Source organism: Lonchura striata, chromosome 1 (genome assembly GCF_050655825.1).
Source record: "Lonchura striata isolate lonStrDom1 chromosome 1, ASM5065582v1, whole genome shotgun sequence".
Classification (NCBI taxonomy): Eukaryota; Metazoa; Chordata; class Aves; order Passeriformes; family Estrildidae; genus Lonchura; species Lonchura striata.
In genome coordinates this window covers 46,659,175-46,676,890 of record NC_140703.1, presented here as the reverse complement: position 1 = coordinate 46,676,890, position 17,716 = coordinate 46,659,175, and the positions used below count along the sequence as shown (strand labels likewise).

At 43.3% G+C, this 17,716-nt stretch overlaps 1 long non-coding RNA gene across 1 annotated transcript; it reads right to left on the bottom strand.

The window, feature by feature from the left end:
* Positions 1-7,376: 7,376 nt before the first annotated feature.
* Positions 7,377-15,933, bottom strand: LOC146768653 (uncharacterized). Its single transcript, XR_014954046.1, has 2 exons — positions 10,389-15,933; positions 7,377-7,656 (listed from the first exon to the last, which is right to left on the bottom strand). It is a non-coding gene; the product is annotated as an uncharacterized LOC146768653 (long non-coding RNA).
* Between the last annotated feature and the right edge of the window lie 1,783 nt (positions 15,934-17,716).

The following is a 17,716-nucleotide window of genomic DNA, read 5'->3' as shown; positions in this document are numbered from 1 at the left end:
GAAAAATACTTCGTGCTTTTTTTTTTTTTTTTTTGGGTAGGGTTGCTTAGAGGCAGAAGTTTCAAGATGTGCACTGGGGGGAAGCCATGTACTCATTACTGACTGATAACTGCTGACTCTGTTAAATTCCAGGAGTGTAGTAACACAGAGCAGAAAGTCATGGAGGAGCTGCCACCTTACAGAGTATTTTGGAATTTTGCATGCCTGCCATTTGTGACCAATGCCACTGAATGCAGTTATCCAATAAGATGCCAAACTGTCAGCATTTCATTAAAATATGCTTCAGAGAGTAGTTCAGTAAACTACTTAGCATGCCAAATGCACAGTGTGTGCCAACACATTTATTGTATAATGTTCTTAATAAGAGCTGCAAGCCTATGTTTATTGGGAGTAATCAATTCTGTTTTCATATGCAGTGGACCTTGAACCTTGCACTTACACTGCAACAATTTAATTTTTCCAAGGGACGACCAGGGTAAGTAGATGCAGTACCTCTACCAGGAACATTGGCAATAAGCTTTATTGATATTCTGAGCTAAAAGAGCCCCACAGATCTTTGCACACTGTGGGGAGGATCTAAAAATACACAATAAAAGCTTGATTAGTGCAGCATGCAACACGGCAAAGAGCATGTGCTGCTGAACAGAAATAAAGTCTTGACAATGTAAAAGCAACAAAGCCAAACAAAGTAATTCAGCAACCAGAGTATTAAGCTCAGCCTTACTGCAGTATGAGAAAAAGGACAGTTATGTTTGCCATGAAGCTGAAAGAATCTACCTCTGTGATGGGTAATTAAAAGTTCAAGCACTGCTTCAGTCCCCTGATCAGTCTTTGGGTTGCCTCATTAGACATTGTCAGTTTCTGGGACATGCAAATCCTGTGTGTAAAACAGCACTGGTTTTCACACACTCAGTGACCTTTCTCATCTTTTGTATCCCTTCTTTCCCTTCTGTCTAACTTACCCCAAAGTGCTTACAGAGACAGTGCTCCCAGGGAATTACTTGGTGTGCAGCTCTGCCCCAGCTAGGTAGGGTCTGTCTTCTGATACTGAGAGGTAGGCAGCACTTTGTTAAGGCTGGATTTGTGCACATGTTCAGCAACCCTCCACAGCCTCTCTTGGTGGGAAACCCATCTCCTGAATCCTGGGGTTTTCATCTTTCCTCAATATAAGGTGCTGCCAAATAGCTAAATAGTAAAACCCCAAGGCCAGCAAAGAGGCATTAGCATGTTCCTGAGCCCTGTGTCCCTAAACCTTCCCATACCTGGAAATGGGCTCCAGTGCCCTATTTTCCATGTCTCTTTCTAGGGCAGACAGAAAATATCTGTGATATCACATATCTCTTTAAATCCTAAAATGCTACTCTGGCTCTCTAGCAACATTAATAGATATCATCTAGGGTTTTTTATAACTAGGAGGCTCACGGAGGCCCTATTGCAGAGTTTTTCTGCTACAGTTAAACAATTCAAACCAAGAAATGAGAGCAAGCTAAAATCTTATCTATTATACCTCTGCTGAGCACCCTGGCCTGATCAGCACTGCTGTGCCAGCAGGAGCAGGGCAGTGACCGTCCCCCTGCACTCAGCACTGCTGAGGCCACACCTCCAACCCTGGGCTCAGTTCTGGGCCCCTCACTGCAAGAAAGACATTGAGGGGCTGGAGCGTGTCCAGAGAGGGGCAGCGGGGCTGGGGAAGGGGCTGGAGCACAAGGGCTGTGAGGAGCAGCTGAGGGAGCTGGGGGGGTCAGCCTGGAGAACAGGAGGCTCGGGGGGACCTCACTGCTCTCTGCAGCTGCCCGAAAGGAGGGTGCAGCCAGGTAGGGTTTGGTCTTTCCTCTCAGGTAATAAGTGACAAGAGAAGGGGAAACAGCCTTAAGTTTCATGAGGGGAAGTTTTGATTGGATATTAGGGGAAAATTTCTGCATAGAAAGGTGTGACAAGCATTGGAATAGGCTGCCAGAGAAGAGGTTGAGTCACTTCCCCTGGGGTTATTTAAAAGATGTATAGATGTGGCACTGAGGGACATGGTTTTGTGGGACTTGGCTGGGTTAATGGTTAGACAAGATTATGCTAAAGGTTTTTTCAACCTATTCTATTCTATTCTATTCTATTCTATTCTATTCTTTTCTCTGACTGTGCTTCTGGAATTTCATTTCAGATCTCAGTGAAATCTATGAAGAGATATAGTTACAGGATTTGCAAGCTTCAAATTCAGACTCCATATTAGGCTTCCAAAAGCAGATGAGGAAGCCCAGTTCTAAGCATCAAAACCCCAATAAAATATAACATGTAGGACACATTAATAATTGTAGAGACTGTGTATACATTCAAAATTTCCTCATAAAATCAGACAAGGGTTTCTCCCCCAAATGAGTGTTTCTTCAGGACAACATTGCTGAAGGGGAAGATTTGGGGAGGAGTTAAAGGAAAGAAAGGAAAAAGTACAGGAATAAATTAATTTAAAGTGTGCACAGAAGGAGTCAGGAAACCTGTAAACACATCCAGGGTTATAAATGATAACTTAAGCAAAGGGCTTTTAAAGATGTGAAATCCACTTGCTCTGCCAAGCAGAGCTAAAGACAAATAAAGACTTATGATCTGTGTGAGACCATTTGCTGCATGTTTGTCCTTGCCAACACTGCTGTTTTTCCACTGAGGAAAGTGGATTTTTTTTCTTCTGTGGAAAAGATAGTGGCCTGAAGTGACACCTGGAAAGCAGCTCCTGTGCTTCTGCATAGCCCTGATATATATAAAATCAAAGGTGCTCTTAATTATAAGCAAGTCTCAGACCTTGATTATTTGGAGGAGAATATTTGAGTGGTCAGCTCCTATTGCAATCTTAATCACAGCAGTAGCATAATGAAGAAATTCTTCTTCTGCATTATGTAAATATTTTTATGGGCTGTGTCAGCTCTTCTGTGAGTGAGAGCTTGTTTTAATCACTCGAGAGAGGATCTGGCTGACATAGATGCAGATCTGCTGAATATAGGAATGGTATAGTCTGGTAGAGTTGTTTTTCAGGGTGAAGTTTTCAGACCTTCCATTTATTTCCAGCTGTTCTTTTGTTTTACACCTTTGATACAGCACACCTGACAAAGAGTCAATGCTTGAAGGGAAGGCTGTATCAGACTAAGAATTAATTTGAAGAGATTAGTTTACTTCACATGTAGTACAGGACCACAGTGAGATTTTGGTCATACACTTCTAGGGTATGTGGCAGTTTTTAACAGGGAAACTGATTCAGCCACATTTAACTGGTACATTTTTACTGTTAATCATAAAACATTTTTGGGCAATGGGTTGATAATTGTCCTGTGTTGTAAGATAAGCTTGTATTCTATTTGCCATCTGTTGAAGGCAAACCTGTTGAACAGGTTTTGCTATCTCTCCCAAAGACAATGTTTTGCCCCGTAGAGGCAATGGTTTGTTTATACACTATTGACTGACTCACTGCCGGGCTGGTAAATGTAACACCATCCTATTGTGAGGGGTCCCACCCAGAGGGGGAAGCCAAGCACTCTATTATTGTATAAAGGGGTAGCTTTTTGGGGAGAGAGGCAGCTGGCTCTCTCTCTCTTCGCGGGATTCCCGGAGAAGCAGCTCTCTTCGGTGGCACTCGCAGTGAAGCAGCCGGAGCGCGCTGAGGCGACGGCGGCGGAGCTCGGAGGCAACCCCGGCGCAGAGGAAGACCGGCCCCACTGCCACCAGATCTTCAGAGGAAAACTATACCCTTCTAAAGATCACCACTGCATCTGCAATTCATCAACTACTGCAAGGGGAGCAATCGTCCCAGCAGGACTGCTACTGGCACCCCGAATCCTCAGGTTCTGGACTTTTTCACTGGTTTTGTTTGTACCGATTGCATTTGCCTTTTTAAATTGTTGTCTAGTTTTCTCATAGTAAAGAATTGTTACTCCCATTCCCATATCTTTGCCTGAGAGCCTTTTAATTTAAAGATCCTGGTAATTCAGAGGGAGGGGGGTTTGCCATTCTCCATTGCACAGGAGGCTTTGCCCTCTTTCACGGACTCCTGTCTTGTCGAACCAAGACAATAATAATCATGCTATTTACTGGTGTATTTATTATACTGTTTAACACACAGTTCCCATATCTTTAGTACAGTGTCCTTCCTTCCTGCCTCCCTCCCTTCCTCCATACCTCCCTTCCGCTGACACAGGATAAAAGAGGTTTGTGGTGAGCTGTCCAGCTTTGTGAGTTTGTTGTCATTTTCAGTGTTCCTACTGGAATGGCATCCAAACATTGTTGATACACTCTCCTCACTTTTTAAGCTGCTTTCCCCACTACCTATGGCTAACGTGGCCAACAGGTTATGCTGCAGTCAGGAGGGGAAGAGCAGTTATGCTGCAGCTGAGAATGTCACTGTTTCTTCACACTTGCAGAAACACAGGTCCCATGTCCAGGAGTTTATATGAGTTTGTACCCTACAACTTCTGCTGGGTAGGACTCAAAAACATATACAAAATCTGGCAAAAAAAAAAAAAAAAGAAGAAAGGGACCATGTTTTGTGCAGTGCAATTTTGTGTCACACCCTGTTCTCCTGCTGCTTTTTTAATTACTTTTTCTTCTATCCAGCAAGGAGAATAATGAGAGTCACTTGCTTTCTGTTTGTTTTGTTGTTCTTCTTCCTTGAGGTTGTTTTTTTGGGGTTGGGGTTTTTTGCTGTTGTTTTTCGTTTGTTGGTTTGGTTTTTTGGTTTGTTTCTTTTTTGGAGAGCTTTTGGTTTGTTTGGGGATTTTTTCTCAGATTGTGCCTATCACCAGTGCAGGAAAAAGCTTGCTATTTTTTTCTTCTTGCTTTTTTAGTACTTACCAGTTTCCAAGGTTATGATTTTTTTCCCAGTGGGCCAACTAGACTTTTCATGGCTTGGGCAAGAGAGACATGAGAGAGGAACACAACTGACCCTGGTGGGGCTGGTACAGGCATGTGGTGGGAGTGGGAAGTTTCTGAACCTCTGTGGCTGCTCTGGTCCAGCCCTGTATTCACTCACTGCCTAGCAAAGTTTTAAAAGCTTGCACTGAATTTACTTAATGGCAGATGCCCCAAGGACACAGACATAGCATTTATCAGGTGCCAGGCAGCAAACTCTGCTACCTTAGCCAGTAGGCTGAAGAGCCACTGCTGTGTCAGGAAAACAATATTATATATAAAGCACCTATTTATAGTCTTATCTTTGTCTACAGTGAATCAGTGCAGAATGCTCAGGCTTCTACCCAAACTGCAAATTCAAAATTTTTGGGTTGAGCATACCACAGGGCAGAAAAGCAGTCTTGAGCAAGCTCTTAATCCAATATAACTGCAACTACCCACAATGAAGCTCTAGGTGATAAAGATTGCTCCTGAGCACATCCATCAGTCTCTGTGCAGCCTGATGTGGCTGCCCTTGCTGGAGCATTGACTGTTCTCTTTTCAGTGGTTTCTCTCCACAGTATCACAGGTTGGAGGCTATGGCTCTTCTCCAGGAGGTGAGTTCTGTCCTCCTACTGACAGATGCTGCCTGTGCCCTTCTCTGACCGAAACCTCCTTCCTACCTGTTTTGTATGCCAGTTCAATCATCAGTGTTCATGGCACTAAATTCTGTCTAGCCATCCATCACAAGACATTCAGGGCATCCATTATGATATGATTCATTTGAGCAATCTATGTTCATTATTAATCTTCCTTTACTGAGGGTAAAGTAATCCTGGCTTGTAAGGTCTCTTTTCTTTTCAAAGCTGTCTTTACTTTAATTGCATTTTCTGCTGGATCTGCTTGCTTTCTTGCTTCTTAGTGCTTTACAGGGTGTTGTCCCTCTTCATAACTTCTGAACTGTGCCACTCTTCCTGAAAATAATTTTGGGGATTAATATACAGACAATCACCAGTGTGGTTGTAACTTCTGAAAGTCTTCTTTGAAATATAGCTCATCTTTCACCAGGCTGAAGGGGGTAAACACCCAAATTGCAATCTTCTTTCCTAAATTCTTGCTCTCTTGCCCCTCCAGAAAGGAATTTGGAACCTTAACAGAACAAAGGTTGTGATTTTTCAACCTTTTTAGTGTTTTTTAGTGTTGATCTAAAAACTTGCACCTGTTTTCCCCACTGACTATCCAGACACTTCTGGGTGCACAGCACTGTTGAATATGTGTACCCTTGCAGGTGTAACTAAAATGTCAGTAGCTGTATTACTTCCTTTGGCTATTGAGAGCTGGATTGTTCCCTCCCTCCCATGCAGAATCAGTGCTGTGGCATTTTGATCCTCCTAGGAGCAGAAGGAACATCAGCTCGCTTTTCTTCTATCACACTGAAAGAGGCTACATTTTACGTTTTAGAGAGGAGGCGCAAGATGCGACAACAGAACTGAAAGCAAAGGAGCCGAGAATAAAAGGCAAACACCTCTCAGGAGAAAAGACAGAGTGAATACACAGAAAACTTCTGCTTGGCTGATCTGATGTTCCTCTCCCCAGCAGTGCCCTTTCTAATCACAGCACATTGTGCACGCTTGCACTGCTTTTCTCACTGGCAATTTCATTTTGGCTGTGAAATTAGCCAGGAGAGGCAGAGTGGGTAAAGGAACAGCAATCAGATTGCTCAGTAAATCTTGACTCTGCCACAAATTCACTGCTCACCTCCTGTTTGCTTCCTTTCTCATCTTTGTCATCTTTGCTTCTGAGGTACTGCCTAGGGTCCAGATGCAAACTTAGGCATCTGTGGTTCACATCCTTAGGATTGCTGCTGCAAGGTACAGCATGGCTGTGTCCAGACACTCTGTGGCTTATTCAGATCAGCACTGTCTCCATCCACCACCCTTGCACACCAAATCTTCACAGGAAATTTGGGAGGTCAGCTAGTCCATCCCCTCACCCCAGCCAAATTGTTCTTCAGTATCTTGGACTGCATATGAGCAGAATGTAACTTGGGGGAAAGCTGGTCTGGATTAGACATAGTGGATGCTATCCCCTGAAAGTGCTAACAAGTAATGAGGGTATAATCCACATGACAGGGTCAAATAAACAGAAGGGAATGTTTGGTTCCTGCTATTGTTGTAGGTCAAGTTGTAGATTTAGGCATACAGACTTAGGCACTCTGAATGTTGTGGTTGTGAAAGCCAAGAATGAGCACAGCAGCTAAAGTTTTTCAGCTACAGCAATTTCAATCTCTTAAAATTATTGTAGCTTGACTATGAATCAGCATTTAGTGTTTTTCTTTCCCTTTTCAGTTGATTAAATGTCCTCTTCTATTAAAAACCTCTTGATAAAAAATGAGACCTTCTAGCAGCTCATAAGAATATGTGTTTGGTGTTGCCACCTGCCCCCAAAAGAGAGGGCAACCCTGGTTCTTCCTTGAGGCAGATTAGAGTGAAACAACACTGAATGATTGGTGTTTATATATATGGGGGGGCAGTTTATTTTAGAACAATTTGGTTGCAATGGAAAAGAGGCATGTAGCCATTTTGGTCATTATCTATACTAACATAGCAATCTAAAAGAATAACAATATCACCCAAGAACATATATAAGGAAAAGAAAGAAAGAGAAAGGAGGGATAGGAGTAGAAAGATACCACCACCTGTGGATACAGTGATGAGACTTGATTGCTGCAATTACAATATCCTTTGGTTGAGGTGCTGGTCCCAGTCTTGATCTGTTGGGAGTTGGGGGAGTCTGGGAAACAAAAATTTGATGGGTTAATATATGTTCAGGCAAGATGAGAATAATAAGGTACCTCCCCTGGTGAGGGTGGGTGGGAAGTTTAACACAGTTACAACGCTGTGGGTCATGCTCAGTTGTCTGGTGGAAGACCCCAGAAATTAGTCTGGGGACATTTTGGGGATCTTTGTTGCTTTAGGACACTTTCTAAAGACTCTCATGCCAGTGTAGTTGAGCCAGTTGTGCTCCATCAGGAGGGATGGACGCTGTCATGCCTGTGTGTGAATGTCCCAATACCTTCCCAGGGGCACAGGAGGAAATTTTAGAACTGTTGTGTAATTGCAATTTTGTGTCATTTGCATGATAAAAGCACTATCCAGCCTATGAAGGACCTGTTTCTTACTGGCCTCTTCCCTTATCTGGTTCAAAACCCTGCTTGTAGCCTCTTGTGGTGGCTGTTCCCTCACTCTGTCCTATGTGGACCAGAGGTTTTGCCACCACACTCAAAAAACTCTCCTCCTCCCCATGGGTTTGGGTTTCGGTTTTGGGGAGGTGCAAACCTGGCCTCAGCAAGGCACCTGCTGCATCCCACATGGCCCTTTGTTTGGGTCATTAACCATTAACACTTTGGTCTCCCACAGATGGTAAATAGAATTACAACTCTGAGCAGGAATACTGCAGATAGCATACAGCAAGTAGCATGGCACGGGAAGCAGGTTAAAATACTGTGTAATACTATCAGGTGAATTCCTAGAAGACAATCAGAGGAGCTGGCTGAGGTAATCACTGAGTGACAAATGCAGAAAGACAGAAATATATCACATGTACAACTGTAAAATCTATAAGCAACTTTGTCCATTTAATGTGCTCTGGCCTGAGCTCCAGCAATGCCCTGTTTACAGTAGGCAGACTGTGTGCACTGCAGACTCAGCTCGGGAAGGTTCCTTTTGTCTTCCATGGATGACAACCTTCATTCAAAATGCACTAAGCTCACAATAATTTCCCTTATTCTAGTGCCTGCTTCCTCGCATATTAAAATCCTCAACTGGTTCAGTTGGCAATGAGAGCACGTCTTCCAGATGACAATATCTGTGGTATAGACACAGCCTCGAGAATGCTGAAATCAACCCAAGTGCCAGAGCTGCTCTTTAAAATATTAAATACACAAATATTCTACAAATAGTATTCTAGCTGGGAATAATAATCAAGTAGTGCATGGCAGAGGCAGACAATTTGCACCCTTTCCATATGAGCTGTTTTGCTGTAACTTCCAGATGCCAAATAAATTATTAATCAAATCTGAAAAATACTCTGAAGCCTTCCTTCCTGAGAGGAAGGGTGATGTTAGTCACCAGATGAATTTGGCATGTAAAATCACATTTCCATGAAATAACTGGTCAACATTTTCACCACCATTTTGTTGTGTTCAGAGTTTTACTTGCCTAACTTAGAATATGTTGCAGGTGTGCACTAATTCCTTCTTTTTCAGTGGCACCACTGATGATGTACATTTGCCCTGCCATTGGCATGGTGACACACATAGACACAATCTATAGTGCAGATGGCAGAACTGCACAGGGTGTTGACAAAGCTTTAGAAATCACAGGAGAAAACCCCTGTGGATCTTTGTGTTTTGAGTTGGATTTTATTTGTTTGTAGTTTTTGGGTTTTTTTCATTTGAGCTGTGATTAATGGCTGTGTCAGAAGTCACAAACGGAAGGATGCAGTTGTGAACACTCCTACATTGACTTCAGGACAAAGTGATAGAGAAAAGGAGACATTTCTGCTATTTTTATGACTGAAAAAATCAAATGCTTTCCCTACTGATTCTCTGCTACTTTCTTTTAAAACATATTTAGAGCAATCTTTTATGTGTCCAATTCTAACCTGAATATTTTTTGTCAATAGAGATACCTCTCTGTAACCAGAATGCACAAAGACACCCACAAATACATTCACACACAACATATCTTGAGAATCATAATACTATTTCTTCGCTCCTCTGCATGTCTCCAGCTCCCAGTATATCAGAATCATCTCTTGGCATCTGGCTAAGTGATAAAAAATCAGGCTCAGCTGCTATGATCCAGAGCCAGGAGGAATCTTTAGTCCATACCTAGCTGCTAACCCATCCTCTAATTAGCCAAGTGTGTATAGGGTCTCATTTCCTAATGAACCGAGTCACTGGGAAATCAGATGCAATCCCAGCAAAGCAGTACCAATTAATTTTCTTTCCCCTTTCTCCAATCAGATCATGGTATAGTGCCTCTGTCTTCAGTGTGACCATCACCCCATTTTAATAGGTACTGTATAAAAGAAAAGGCTCTGTCTCAAACAAATAAACCACATATAAATTAGGAGGTAACACATGGTAACCAGAGTGAAATAGTAATATCAGGCTGTCAGAAAGGATTTTTGGTGTGCAGTTGCCTGCCCACTGTCAAGATTTCTGTGACAAAAGCTACATTTTCCAATTTGTTCTTTACAGCATAAATACAAATAGTTGGTGAGGATAAAGGAAACCCAGAGACCCCTAGATTAAATCACACTGAATAAGACCTTGCATAAAGAGCATAAGCTGGCAAAAGATTGTGACATGTTTTTGATCCCCCCTCTTCAAAGAGAAAAATATCCCCCATAATTAATGACTGGTGGTATCAATGTAACACAAGACTTTTATGTCTTCAAACTCAGTTCTGCCCAGAAGGCTGTGATGCACAGGAGTGTATATCCAGACCAACACAGACCTTTTCAGTGAATGAAGACACCAAATCCATCTCTTGTACAAGCACATCTGCTGGTTTGACCATTACTCCCAGGAAGTAGCCAAGCAGTTGAAGCTGGTTCCTAGCAATAGAAGACATATTAGAAACAAGGCAACATAAGTCAGTAGAATGCAAATTAAAATTGAAAGTTTGGGTTTCCCTTTATATTTCTTCTGTGTGAAAGAGAAGGTTTCATCAGCCAAACAGAAGCTCTCTCTGCTGCTTGCAAAGGCACTGGGGATCACACAGCTGGAAGAACATCTCCTTCACAGGAATTGAACACAGGGAAAGCTCTTCATCCTGCATTGTTGTCTGCTGTACACTGTTTACTGTGGGCATGTATTCATGTTCTGTATAATCCTCAATGACCTTTCAAAAGACACTGTCCTTTATCATAGAAGATATAAAGATCTATTTTTCATGTGATCCAAAGCACAAAGAATGTCATTCAAAATGGATCATGAGACACCCATTTGTGAAATCAATGTAAGTATGCCATCCAATTTTTTGCTTGTTTAGGTGATTAATTTGCCTATATTATATGGTACACAGGTGTGATAAACAATGGCTTTTCTCTCTTGCAATGTTATTTTCTGTTACCGCTGTGTTCTAAGAGGTCTATAAATAGGCACATATGACACATAAATGTTCTTCCAGAAATAGACCAAGGAAGAGACTTCCTGAACAGAAACTTCTTGGCATTTCAATTTCATGAAATACAATACTCAAGTTGATCCTTGACCTGAGAATGATAAAGAAAAAAAAACAAGGGCCAAATTCAATGTTTTAGGCGTCTCAAAGGCCATGGAAGTGAGTTTCCAGACTTCATGTGAGCTTGAAGAGGCTCTAGTTTTGCATTGACCTTGCTGACAAATGAGCAAGGTAAAAGTTGCAAGGTGCAAGATTGGCATTTTGTTATGATGACTTTTAATTGGTAAATTTTGTGTTGAACAGCAGCATAATAGTGAGAAAATACTTCTTGTAAATCCACAAAGAATAGCAGTCTGTTGAAGCTGCAAAGAAAATATATAGCAACATTTTCCAAAACAGCTTAGAATAATTTAACTACAGATGCAGTACACAGGGATGATTTTAGTAGGATGACTTAGGGACTCTTAAACCTCAGTTACTACCTTCCCTTTTCCACTGGCACCTCTTGCATGCATGAGCTTCCTCTGGAGAGGGCACATGGGCAGCCCTGCTGCCTTTCACTGGTTGTCAGTGCATAAGATAAATGGGCTTTGACCCAATGGGGAAAATGGAAAAACTCTCATTTCAAGGTGATTTTTTCCATGGAGTTCTCCTTGAAGAGGCAATGAAATGGTATCTGTGATTGCCTCTCTGCTCTGATCATCCTATTGTACCAAATTGCAATAAAACATAGACATGCACCCTTAGAAGTCTCCATATGCAAGTTCTACAAGGAAATGCAGGTCTGTGTGCTCCATGGACTTCCTTACTTGCCTCCAGGTTTTAAGCAGAATTGATTCAGATCTGAACTGAAGGCTCTTCCTGTGCCTATTAATCACCATTCCTCACACAGGGTTTTTGCAGCTGCCACTACATACATTCCTTGGGCACCAATCCACCTTTCTGCACCTCCCAAAGTCATGCCATAATCACTAGTAATGATTTTTCATCCTAGGTGGTAGGACAAATCTTCTAGGGCAGCTATAAGTGATAACTAACTCACATAATTATCCTGACACTTCACTGCACTCTCAGTCTGTTGACTAGTAGTTTAAATTACTGATGATACTTTAGTAATATTCAGATCAATCAACTTTCTGACCAAGACATCATGTATATCATGTCATAGAACATAGAACCAGAAGAAGCCACAGTGATCATCTCTTCTGATCCATGAAGAAGTCTTAGGATCAAGACCTGAGTCCAAAATGAACTACAACATATCCTGTACAAACTTATCCTGTGTTTGCAGAGATGAATAACTTAACTTGCAAGCCTTGGGAAGCTGCTCCAACGTTACTCAGGAAAGTGGCTGGGATGAGATCATTTTGTGTGAAAAAATCCTTTTGAATTTGTAATTACTATGTAATTTGAAATGTCTTTAAAAATAAGATAAAAGGGAAGCATTCATATGCAAGGGGAGTAGTGTATAGAGAATGCAGATTTCCTTTTATGTCCCTATTACTCTGTTTGATCCTCTTCAGTTTCTATAATTGCCTTCTATGTGATTATCTTCAGCACAATACATTTTCACTTCAGTGCAGACTAAAATTGTATTGTAATACTGTGGCTGCTTAGTCTTCAGTACCTCTTTAATAAATTCATAGTCAGCAGCAGCATTATTTGGTAAATAATATAAAACCATGACAGGTTTGCTTAAAGCAGAAAAAACCTCAGGATGACTGAGGTGTAAGAAACAGCTCTGAATGAGCAATTCAAATGGAGGCGGCATTTAAATAATCAACTTCCTTTTGATAGGATTTTCCTGCTGCAGTGGAAGAAAGGAAAAATGAATAATAACTAAAACTCTCTTTCTTGCCTGAGCTGTCTCTGACTGCATGAAATAAAGAGCTTCAGTTCAGGAAAGGAATGGCACTCAAACTATCCTCATAGCTGAAGAAGATCTTTATACAGGAAAAGGAGAAGGAGGTAAAGGGGCCTAGGCTCTGGGAAAAGGAGGATGGGGGTGTGAGCTTTTATACCTGTGCTGATGATCTAAACAAGGAGATCAAGTGCACACCCAGTAAAATTGTAAACGGCACCAAGTTCGGCAGGAGTCTTGATTTGCTGGATGGCAGGAAGGCCCTGCACAGGGATCTGGACAGGCTGGATGGATCAGTCAAGACCAATTGTATGAGGTTCAACAAGGCCAAGGGCCAGGTCCCACACTGGGGTCACAACAAGCCCAGGCAGCACTGCAGGCTGGGGGCAGTGGCTGGAAAGCTGCCAGATGGAAAAGGACCTGGCTGTGCTGGTCAAGAGCAGCTGAACGTGCCCCAGGGTGTGCCCAGGTGTCCAAGGAGGCCGATGGCACCCTGGCCTGATCAGCACTGCTGTGCCAGCAGGAGCAGGGCAGTGACCGTCCCCCTGCACTCAGCACTGCTGAGGCCACACCTCCAACCCTGGGCTCAGTTCTGGGCCCCTCACTGCAAGAAAGACATTGAGGGGCTGGAGCGTGTCCAGAGAGGGGCAGCGGGGCTGGGGAAGGGGCTGGAGCACAAGGGCTGTGAGGAGCAGCTGAGGGAGCTGGGGGGGTCAGCCTGGAGAACAGGAGGCTCGGGGGGACCTCACTGCTCTCTGCAGCTGCCCAAAAGGAGGGTGCAGCCAGGTGGGGGTCGTTCTCTTCTCTCAGGCTACAAGTGACAGGAGAAGAGGAAATAGGTTGCACCAGTGGAGGTTTTAATTAGATACTAAGGAAAATTTCTTCATGGAAAGGGTTGTGAGGCTTTGAAACAGACTGCTCAAAAAGTGGCAGAGTCACCATCCCTGGAGGTGTTTAAAAGACACGTAGATGTGGCACTTGGGGACTTGGTTTTGTGGTGGACCTGACAGTGCTGGGTTAATGGTTGGACTCAATAATTTTTAAGGTCTTTTTCAACCTAAACAATTGTATGACTCTCTTTGGCACCACAGTACCTTCACCACCTTTGAGGCACCCATGCCAACTATGCTGCCCAGCATCTGCCATACTGCTTCAAAACTACTCATAGGTAATTAATGTTTTCCAGCACCAGGACTGGGATGAGGGCTGTAAGTCTTCCAGAAAGGACACTCAAACAGGTGGAAATAAAAAGGAAGGGAAAGGTAGGTATATGTCTCAGCTACAGCGTGAACATGCTTCACAAAACTTAGCCAGTGCAGCTAATAATAAAAAGCAGCAGCAGCCATCTCCAGTGCTGCCCACCTAGTCAGTGACAATGCACATGGGATTTAGTCACACATCTGCTGCAGGAAGCCACACAAATCACACCATGTTCACTTAGGCAAATAGGAGATAGCCATCCCCTTTAAATACGAAGTGTGTCATACTGTATGAACCATCCAAAAATAGGATAAACTCAAAAACTGTCTTTTGAATTGTCTTCTGCTTGACTGGAAACTGGGGGAAGAGCAGTTGGCTGTGAAGCAAACTCCTTTGTTGCAGAGACCTAAAGAAAGGCCATTCCATGACCCATTTATATAAATCAAGACATATGGCAATACTCAGCATTTTCTCCTAACGCTGTTAATTGAGAATTGACCGTTCACTGGGTAACACTTAAAAAAATAATTCTTATCTCTTATAAATTACAAACTGAGGACTATTTATATCTTCAGCTTACTATTACTGCATAATTGAATTTCATCCTAATCCTCTTTGCATTTGGAAATTTGCTTAAAAAATAATGAAAAAGAAAAAGTATATTAAGGCACATGGCTGGGAATAAGACTAAGAAGACATACTAGAAAATATTGATGAGAAATGCAGACTGTGTGTCTTTGCAGTCAAATGCCTAGCAGTATATGACTGAATGGTAATCCTGGTTCTTGAACACTATATTTACAGAAGTCATTACAGGAAAGCAAACACATGCACACAAACACACACAACATTCACATAACATAAACACACACAACATACACATAACATACACACACACACACACAACAAAAATACCCTTTGAAAATCAGCCTGGTTTAAAGGAATAGGAGTTAAAAGCCCTCCCTTTAAGAGTCCAATAGAAGAGAAAACATAGGAACTGACTGAGCTTGCCAAATCTTGATAGTGCTTTACTGGCCCTATGTCTCTGGTCTCTGACTGTGGCAGAATACTTTTTCAAGAGCATTTCCAATTTCTTCTACAACTTCAAAGAGGATGTTCTGGGCAAAAAGGGACAGAACTCTACCTTCCTTGTTTTCTGTGAAATCTGGAAGGGGAAACTATTTTTGGATGACTTCCAAGGGTGTGACATATTTAGCTCAGTCTTGCCCAGGAGACTTTTATATGGTTATGACTGAATTCTTCCCCAAAAAGGAAAAAAAAGAAACAGGACCAGGGTCTAAAGACATGGAAAGGTTGGCACAAATGGCTGTGGACAAAAATGGCTTGGTCAAGTTGGTTATGAGGAAAAGACAGAGAGGCAAAGTAGGTCTCCATGCTGGTGAGGAGGGATGACAGAAAAGAAGGCAACAGAGAAGCCTGGTGAATGAAGAGAAGGCAGTGCATGCACTTTTTCTGGATTTTAGTATAGTTTTTGATACTGTCCTCCACAACACCCTTCTGGACAAGCTGTCCAGTTGTGGGATGAGTGGGCTCATGGTGTGTTGGGTGAAGAACTGGCTGAAGGGCGGAGCTCAAGGTGTTCCAGTGAATGGGGCTACATCTGCTGGCCACTGGTCACCAGCATTGCTCCTTCAGGGCTCATTTCTAGAGTGAGTTCTGTTCAATATATTTGTTAATGGTCTGGATGCAGGAGGTGAATATTATCAGCAAGTTTGCTGGTAATACCAAACTGAGAGGTGCTGCTGACTCTCTCAGGGGACAGGAGGCCCTGGAGAGGGATATATATAGACTGGAGTAGGCTATGATTAATGGGATGAAATTTAACAAGTCCAAATGTGTTGTGGTGTGTTTTGCTTTGAATCCATGTTTGCCCTGTTCTCCTCCTTAATATCCTCCCTTCCCCAGTTGCCAATTTTCCAAAGCCCTTCCCTAACCTCCTCCCTTCCAAGTTGTCAATCCTCCCTATCCCTACCCCTTCCTCCAGAGTTCTGTCTGTCTTGTTGCCCTCGAGAATAATAATACAAAGTTTGTTACTTTGTATTATTCCCCTCCCCAGTTTTCCCTGACAGGCTCATAAGCTATTTGTCCCATTTTATACTCCTCTCTTACCATATCCTCATTGGTTCACTTTCCTACACCCCTCCTCCTGAGCTGCTGTATAAATACTTCTGTTCACCACCGCCCCCCCTCCGGTCTTGTCTGGGAGCCCAGGAATAAACCCATCTTGTTCCACCCCAAGACCCGCGTCATCGCTGTCTGTCCCTGCGCCGGACCTGCCGATGACTGGGAATTGCAGAGCTCGCAGGGGGATGGTCACACCCCAGCCCATGGCGCGCTGTGACACAAATGCTGGCTCCTTCCCCTAGGACAGAGTAGTGCCAGACACTGCTGTATGCATAAACTGGGAGAGGAGTGGCTGGAGAGCCCTTGGGAGAGGGGCCTGGGGGAGCTGCTGGGCAGCAGCTCAGAGTGAGCCAGCAGAGAGTCCTGGCAGCCGGGAGGGCAAAGCTCACCCGGGGGCAAAGCCCATCCTGGCGTACATCAGGCACAACATGTCCAGCCATGGGACAGTCCCAGAAGATGGGATTGAATGCATATGAAGGAGGGCAACAAAGCAGGTGAAAGGGCTGCAAGGAATGGCCTGTGAGGACCTGGGGCTTGTCTAGTTGGAGAAAAGGGGTGTGAGAGGCAACCTCATTGCTCTCCACAGCTTCCTGAGGAGGAGACTTGGAGAGGGAGATGCTGAGCTCTTCTCCCTGTTTTCCAGATGTGGGGTGTTTGTGAATGGTTCAAAGCTTCACCAGAAGAGCTTCACACGGAATATTAGGAAGTATGTCTTTACCAAGAGGGTGGTCAAACACTTGAGCAGGCTTCCTGGAGAGGTGATGAGTGCTCCAAACCTGTCAGTGTTTAAGAGGCATCTGGATAATGTCCTTAATAATGTGCTTTAACTTTTGGTCAGCCCTGAAGTGGTCAGGCAGTTGGACTGGGTGATCACTGTAGGTCCCTTCCAACTGAAGCAGTCTACCCTGTCCTGTTGTGGTGGGGTGGCAGTGTGGGATGCTGGAGATACGAAGTGTAGTGGAGATATGTAGTGTAGTGGAGATGAACACCTTCATCGCCTGTGTCTGAGCCAAGGGTGGGTCTTTGTCACTTGTGTGGGCTTGGATGGCACCCACTTTTCACAGGAGGGATATGAGGGTACAGGAATCACAGTTTCCAGGAGTTAGAGTGGCCTATGTGACCTATGGGGAGGTGATGTGCATGAAGCTGCGCACACTGTGGGATTAGAGCTTTGGGGGATTTTTAATTTTGTAGGTGGTTATTAATATTCATAGCCATCTATTGCTGTGGTTTCTCTGTCATATTACTGATATTGATCCTGCATGTGCAGTTCACTGATTGCCTGTTAATTATACATCATTAAAAATAATCTCAAAATTGCTTTGATCCTGATTTGTTTAAAACCCCTTGAGCTAAGCAGTTTTTCCCCTGTGACAGAGGACATAGTGGCTCTTACAAGGAAAGAAAGAGTACAGGCTGCCATGGTGCTGTCTCAGCTCTCTCACAGGACTAG